Source organism: Sturnira hondurensis, unplaced genomic scaffold (assembly GCF_014824575.4).
Source record: "Sturnira hondurensis isolate 20B ecotype Veracruz unplaced genomic scaffold, ASM1482457v3 Scaffold0003693, whole genome shotgun sequence".
Classification (NCBI taxonomy): domain Eukaryota; kingdom Metazoa; phylum Chordata; class Mammalia; order Chiroptera; family Phyllostomidae; genus Sturnira; species Sturnira hondurensis.
In genome coordinates, this window is record NW_028076324.1 from 4,778,454 (window position 1) to 4,786,898 (window position 8,445).

Sequence of the window (8,445 nt, forward strand, 5' to 3'; positions counted from 1 at the left end):
AATCCAGCTCTGATGCTATTGTCAGAGTCCCTCGAGTGGAATATGGAACTGGAGTTTTAATTATGCAAGCTATCTTGGTGAATTCAGGCTGCTACAACAGGATCACATAGACTGCGTGGTTTATAAACAATGGAGATGTATTTCTCACATTTCTGGAGGCTGAGAAGTTTAAGATCACAGCGTCTGGTGAGGACCTGCTTCCTCAGAGTCTTTTCAGCGTAAGCTCATGTTGTGGAAGGGACGACAGAGTTCTCTGGGGCCGTATATACATATATTGGTATTAATTCCATCCATGCGGATTCTGCACTCACAGCCTAATCATTTCCCCGAAGGCCCCACCCCTAACTACCATCACTGTGAGTGTTAGGATTTCAGCAAATGAATGGGAGAGGGGTGGACACATTCAGACCGTAGCATAAGCCAATAAAGTCTGCTTTTGAGTTAGGTTTTTGGAATTTGTCCTTAAAAATGTTCAATATGCACCCACAGTTTCTCTTCTCTGTCCCTTCCCCATCTCCCCTGAAGGTCCTTGTCATTGTGTCTTCATAAACCTGCGCTGGTGGACAGCCTTTGTTCTGTATTTGCATAACAAGTTGGAAGCTCCTAGCTATATGAATTACTAGTAGAATTGATAAGTCCAAGTTTATCTAGCAAAGCTGTCATTAAAAATAAGGAGCCATGCCCTGGCTGGCATGGCTTGGATGGTCGGAGTGTTGCCCCATAACTAAAAAGTTACCAGTTCAGGGCACAAGCCTAGGTTTGGGGCTTAATCATGGGTCGGGGCATGTGCAGGAAGCAGCTGATTGCTTGCTCTCTCTCTCTCTCTCTCTCTCTCTCTCTCTCTCGCTCCTGTCTCTCAAATGAGAATAAAATGAACCTTTAAAAAAATAAGGAGGTACTGTTGATTTGAAGAGACTAGATTGGGTGTCAAAATCAAGTTTCTGAATTTGGGGCCTCTCTGGTGGCCACAAGAATATTCTTGGATTGAGCCCCAAAGCTCTGCCTAATGAGCAAAATGCAAGACTGTCTTCTTTTTTTTTCAATTTTTTGAATCATGGAGTCATAGATTACCAGAAATGAAGGATCTTAGAAATCACCTAGTCTAACCTGCCCATTCTTACATCTTGGCAGTTAAGTAGTTTGTTCAGAGGGCATGCTAACAGTTAGTGGCAGAACCAGAACAAATACCTGAGTTTCTGCAAACTCTTTGTGTTAAATGTTTTCTGTTGGGTGGGGGGAAAGAGAAACAATAGCAAAATGATACCATCAAGTGTGCCGAGACAAATAAGGGACATAGACAGGGACACAAAGGGGCCTTTGTTGGCAAAATCTGACCACTGGGCCTCCCCCAAAGACCTGCTCAATGCTTTTCTGACTGAGGTCAATTGCAGGGAATTATGAGGCCCTTCTGAGGCTGAGACCCTGGACCTGAGAGGCCAGGGCCCCTGGGGCAGGCAGATCCTTCCTGTACCCTCTAGGCATCTCAAGCACGTTCCAGGACACCCTTGGTCTGTGTCACCGAGGCTGGCAGCACCCTGGCACTGGTCAGTGCTCTCCATGTCATTCTGTTGGGTTTAAAATCTTTGGCTTGTTTAAGAAACTTTTTAAAAAACCTAATCAGTGGCAAATTATGTCTTGTATTAATGTTAGATGGTAACATAAAAGGGACATCTAAGGGAGAGAAAACACTACCGTTAATCTCACTGTCCTCACCCAAGAACTGATTTCCTTTTGTTTTTTTGTTTTTGGGGCTTTTTTTTTCTTTACGAGACTTTGTCCATGTGCACACAAAGTTTTTGCTTGGTTGTAATCAAAAGGAGCATACAATTTTGTATTAAGCAATAAAGTTTTAATGATACATAGATATAGAAAGCAAGTGGCTATAAAGCAAAATTTATGCAGGTTTATAGGGAAAAATCCATTTCAAAGGGGAGAGTATAGGATAATAGCACATATTAGAGCAGTACCTTTGGGACAGAACTTATAAAAATTTTAATAAAATGTCTTCTCTTTTCTTTTTATATTGTTCCTTACCCAAGTCATGATGAAATAAATCTAATATATATTCAGCCTATACTTGTACCATTTGATTTTTAAAACAATTATGGTAGTTAAAGAGGGGAAAAAAATCATAGATCTGAGTCCTGGAAGGGAACCCAGAGTATTGCTTCCAATGCTGTAAAAAAGCAAACTGTCCGTAGCATTTGGAATTATGTACGGGAGGCCCAGGTTCTATATTCATCTTGCCATGCAAACCCAGCCGACCTCAAGTGATAAGTCAGCAGGCACTTATTTATAACTGGGTGCCATTAGGGAATCACAAAATTATAGACTATTTGCTCATGTTCTTAAAACTCCCTGAAAAAAACTGAGGCAAGCGTATATTAAACTGTCAGTAAATTGACCTGACATATTATTATTTAATTGTCATTCCTGTCTATATTGCCCTACTTGAAGGTAAGCCCCCTGAGGGCAAAAACTTTGTTTGCTCATGCTGTATCAGTCACACCTCTGTCCCAGCTTGGGCTCCTATAACAACAATACCATTGAGTGACTTAAACAACGAACATTTATTTGTCACATCTCTGGAGGCTGAGAAGGGCATGACCAAGGTGACAGTGGATCTGGTGCCTGGTGAGACCTTCTTCCTGCCTTAGAGACACCTGGCTGCCTTCTCTCTGCATCCTCCCATGGCAAAGAGAAAGTTCTAGTCTCTTTATCTTCTTGTAGGGGCACCAATCCCATCCTGGGGGGCTCCACTCATGACCTCATCCAAATCCAATTACCTCCCAGAGGCCGAATCTCCAAACACCATCTTATTGGCAATTAGGACCTCAACACATGAATTGGGGGAGGGGGAACACAATGTTCAGTCCTTAGCACCCTCCTACAGTCCCCGACCACTGTGGCTCCCAGTGCGTCACCTGACTTCTACTCTCTGTTGCATTCTTACTAGCCTTGAAACCAAACAGCCTCCTAGCAGATTTCTGCAGTTCAAAACTGTAAGCCAACTGATCTTCTTCATCTGTGTATCTCAAATAACACGTCAGATTTTATTATTTGAGAAGATGGGCAGTCTTTGTATCTCATAACTATTTCCCATGGACATAGTGATGAGAAGGCTAATCATCTCACGTGAACGCCACCGGCTCCCTAAACTTGAAACAGTGTGCCACCCGTCCCTGCCTCAGTGGGTGTGGGTCAGGGTGTCAGAAAGAACATGACTCAGTCTTGCTGCTTTGAACAGAAAGGAATTTACAACACGGCTCACAGTATCAGAAAGGGAGAGCTTCAGAGACAGTGTCTACACTGAGCTTCCAAAAACAGCTGCCAAAGCCACAGTGCAGAACTGAACTGCCAAGTTTCCTGCCCCAGTCAGAAAATCCCTAGTCAAATCAGGAAGCTGCCATTACACTGAAGGATCCAAGCCCCCGCTATGTCTGCTGCGACACCGTCTCCTGCCCCTCTCAGCTCCAACTGTGAGTCTCCCTCTAGTGCAGCTGGTTGGTATCATCTAAATCACACCCAGAAACGTAACTGCAAGGGAGTTTGGGACTGTTCTCCTTGGCTTTCCAGACTCTATCATAGCAGGCACTTCAGAGAGGAGGAGGTTGAAAGCGGGGCTGAGGGATCCCAGCCACACTGGCTTCAACACAAGAGGAAGGGACTACACTGAAATTAACAGGCTTGCCTTTGTGTGCTCCTCCTTTCTACTCATTTTAGTTACAGCAATGGATTTTCTTAGTCAATCATTTTTTTCCAGTTTTGTTGAGATATGACTGACATACAGCATTGCATTCATTTTAAGTGCACTGTGCAGGGATTTGACATACGCGTGTATTGTGAAATGATCGCCCCCATCAGTGTAGTTAACGTCTCTCACTTCACAGCTACAAATTTTGTCCTTGTGATAAAAACTTTTAAGATCTGCTCTCTCAGCAACTTTGAAAGATAGAATACAGGTCTGTTAATTAGGTATCTTGCTGTACTTCACATCCCCCAAATTCCTTATCTTATAACTGGAAGTTTGTACCTTTTGACCAGCTATACCCAATTCCCCTACCCCGTCCGCCACCTTTGGCAAACATAAATCTGATCTCTCCTTCTATGACTTTGGGTTTTTTCCATTTCACATAGGTGAGATCATACAATATTTGTCTTTACTTGTCTGATGTATTTCACTTAGTATAATGCCCTCAAGGCCCATCCAAGTTGTCTCAAATGACAGGATTTCCTTCTTTTTCATGGCAGAGTATAATTCCATTATATATATAATCATATACATATCACATATGATATATAATGGAATATGCGATATATATGTGAATATGTATATCACATTTTCTTGATCATTCAAAATATCACTCATATTGATTAATCAACAAACATATGTTGAGCCTCTGCTATGAATCAGGCATCGTGCTAGAGACGGGGAACACTGAGCCACCATGACCCTGGGTGCCGTAAGAAACTCACCATCTGGTGGAAGGAACAAATGGATAAGCTGGTGCTGACAGCAAAGAAAGGATTTCCCGTGGAGACCTGCAGAAAGGGAGCCCAGATGAAGCTGTTCACACTCTGGGTTCTTCTCTCAGAGAATCAACCAGATTTTTATTGCCTCTTTTGATGGAATCCCACTTTTTCCAAAGTATTTCCTTTGAATGAGCTCTGCTATAAGAGTCAAAGCAATCAAAGTAATAAGCCAAGCAGACTTCCAGCCAAGATGGAGGTGTAGTTGGAAATACTGTACCTCCTTGAACAACCAAATTTAAGGACAAGAAAGATTTAGAAACAAAACACAACCAAAACAGACACAAAATTGAACTTTACCGAAGTCCGACAACAACGAACCATTCATCCAGACCAGTAAGAGAGGCAGAGTCAGCGGCCAGTGGAGAGGAGTCCTGGCAGGAAAAGGCAGTGGTTAGCAGGTGTGGGCGGGAGCAGGGACTAAAGGAGCAAACCCAGTAAGGCTTGCAAGGCAGCTGGCTGACCACGGACACACATTCGTATGCAGATAAATCAGGCAAAAAAAACAGGCAGTGAGACAGACCATGCAACCCAGGGCCCCAGTGACAGGAAATAAAGCCTAAAAGCACTGATTAGGAAAACTTTGAGGGGTTCAGTTTTCAGGAGAGGATCCCAGCCTCACAGGAAATTTCATTGAAGAGACCCACAGGGTCCTAGAATGTACACAATCCCATCCACCTGGGAACCAGCACCAGAAGGGCCCAATTTGCTTGTGGGAAGTGGCAGAGGGGACCGAAATCTGAGAGAGAGTGGAACACCATTGCTCCCTCTCTGGCCCCACCCCCAGTCACAACCCTGCGACTGGGTTGACCCGCCCTGGTGAACACCTAAGCCTCCATTCCTCATACATAATAGGTGTGAACAGACCAAAACATTATGGCTCATGCAGAAGAACAACTCAAAGCTCCAGAGCCAAAACTTCTAAGTGACAAAGAGATAGCTACCCTACCAGGTGCACAGTCCAAAACACTGGTGATCAGGATATTCACAGAATTGGTTGATTTGGGTCACAAATTGCATGAAAAAATGAAGGCTACCCTAAGTGAAATGAAGGAAAATGCACAGGGAACCAATAGTGATGGGAAGGAAACTGGGACTCAAATCAAGGGAGTGGACCAGAAGGAAGAAAGAAACAACCAAACAAAAAAGAATGAAGAAACAGGATTTCAAAAAAAAAATGAGGAGAGGCTTAGAAACCTCCAGGACATCTTTAAACATTCCAGCATCCAAATTATAGGGATATCAAAAGGGGGAGAGGAACAGCAACAAGTGGAAAACTTATTTGAACAAATGATAAAGGAGAACTTCCCCAATCTGGCAAAGGAAATAGACTTCCAGGAAGTCCCAGAAGCTCAGAGAATCCCAAAGAAGTTGGACCCAAGGAGGAACACACCAAGGCACATCATCATTACATTGCCCAAGATTAAAATGAAGGAGAGAATCCTAGAAGCAGCAAGAGATAAGGGGACAGTCACCTACAAAGGAGTTTCCATCAGACTGTCAGCTGATTTCTCAAGAGAACTTGCAAGCAAGAAGAGGCTGGAAAGAAGTATTCCAAGTCATGAAAGGCAAGGACCTACATCCAAGATTGCTCTATCCAGCAAAGCTTTCATTTAGAATGGAAGGACAGATAAAGTGATTCTCAGATAAGGTCAAGTTCAAGGAGTTCATCATCACCAAGCCTTTATTATAGGAAATGTTAAAGGGACTTACCTAAGAAAAAGAAGATAAAAAATAGGAACAGTGAAAGGACATCAAACTCACAGTTATTAACAACCACACCTAAAACAAAAGCAAACTAAGAGGACAGCTAGATTGGGAGCGGAACCATAGAAATGGAGATCACATGGAGGGTTAGCAACAGGGGAGTGGGAGGAGGAGCTGGTACAGAGAATAAATAGTATAGATGGTAGGGATGGTAGGTAGAAAATAGACAGGGGAAGGGCAAGAATAGTGTGGGAAATGTAGAAGCTAAAGAACTTGTGACACATGGACATGAACTAAAAGGGGGGAATATGAGGGGAGGGAGTGTGTAGGGTGGAGGGGAATGAAGGGGGGAAGATGGAACAACTATAATGGCATAATCAATAAAATATATTTTAAAAAAACAAAATAAAATAAATGATAAAAAACATAATCAACCACTTGAAATATGGCCACATTTCTGTGAGTATTTTCATCATTGTCATTATTCAATAAAGCACTAAACTGACTTTCCTCAAAAGCACACAGTTATGCAAATACTAATACAGCTTTTTTATGTGTGTATTTATGTAGTTCTGCTTATATCTTCATATACATGTTGTTACATAAACTGTACCCATGAATGCTTTGGAGCAATATCACTTCATAAATATGTATCTGCATGTATGGTCCTTCGGTTTGCTCGTGGTTTATAAAAATGTGTGAATGTAAGTTCAATGAAGGTCAAATATGAATAAATAAATTCAAGGAGGAATCAGAGAAGAGAGGGAAAGACATGTGTAGGAATCGTATGTAAGTGTTTCTCATTCTGAATTCTGAGGATTGCCTTAAAGAGCATCTTGCTTTATTTCCAGAGTTATCTTAGTTATTCTCTTTATTGTTTCCATGTGAAGAAGAACCCTTGAATCAAAGACTAATCCCCCAACAGGACCCAAACTCCTCCCCATCTCTTCTTCTCCCTGCTAAAGGTTCCTGGAGGACAGAAACTAACCTTTTTCACCTGTGGATCAACAGCATACAAAGTCCTACACAAGGGTGGTGCTTAGCAAAGAAACGAGGAGAGAAACAAGCTGGTCCAGGAGGGAGAGAAAACAGAGCAGAAGGGAGGGATGGAGGAAAGAGGAAGGCGGGGGAAAAAGAGAGATGGAAAGAAGGAGATGGAAGGGCAGAGAAAAAAAAGGAAGTCGGCATTATTCATCATAAGTAGACAGTAGCACATAGTAATAAAACTGAATTAGTAAGCCAGTGGATAAGATGGATAAGATCTATTACTGGATTGAAGGACCACTGAGAGAGTCACTCACTCCCTGTTCTCTGTCTCATCTCAGTAACTTCTTGGTTCACAGAGTCTCTCCTGACCCACCCATGGACTCTCAAGCCCTTGAGAATAGCAGACAATCCTTGGTTTGACCTCCACAAAGTCATCTCGTCTACCCAGATGCCTGATGTGTGGTACCATGAATAGAACACTAGCCCATCAGCTGTGACACCTATACTCTCACTGACGCTGACACCTATACTCTCACTGACTTTGGACAAGTCATTCTTAACCTCTCTGGGTCTTATATTTAAGGGTGTTTGTCCATAAACAACACACTATGTGATCTCTAAGATTGCCCCTGCCCCAGAATCCTGTGATTCCATGCCATGCAGCCTAGTTCTATGTGCCATCCTGTCCCCAAGTTTCCAGTCTTTGTTTGTGACTGTGGCCCTTCACCTTCTCCCAGCCCCCTCCCTGGGCTGGTCATCAGTTCAGAGCACTCACACAGGTCTCCCATCCTGAGGAAAACAGCAGCTACCTCACCTAGGGCCAGACACATCAGTAAACAGGCTAATGCTATTTATGTTAAGCTCAGGCAAGCATTGAATCTCAGGCTGCATGCAGAGGTCAGCATAGAAACAGCTCCCGCAAGGCTGTACGCAATCTGATTAAGTATAGCCAATCCCATATGATCCAGCAATTCCACTTCTGTGTATGTACCCAAAATATTGAAAGTAGGATCTTGATGAGGTATTTGCTCACCTATGCTCACAGCAGCATTATTCAAAATAGTCAAGAAGTAAAAGCAACGCAAATGTGCATCAACAGATAAACAGATAAACAAAATGGAGTATATACATACAGTGGATGTTATTCAGCCTTAAAAATGAAGATAATTCTACCACATGCTACAAGATACATGATCCTTGAAGATACTTTGCTAAATGAAA

At 42.7% G+C, this 8,445-nt stretch overlaps 1 long non-coding RNA gene across 1 annotated transcript; it reads right to left on the reverse strand.

The window, feature by feature from the left end:
- Window positions 1-2,416: 2,416 nt before the first annotated feature.
- LOC118984584 (uncharacterized) lies at window positions 2,417-8,053 on the reverse strand. The gene is made up of 3 exons (XR_005065944.1): window positions 8,000-8,053; window positions 4,477-4,542; window positions 2,417-2,529 (listed from the first exon to the last, which is right to left on the reverse strand). It is a non-coding gene; the product is annotated as an uncharacterized LOC118984584 (long non-coding RNA).
- Window positions 8,054-8,445: the final 392 nt, after the last annotated feature.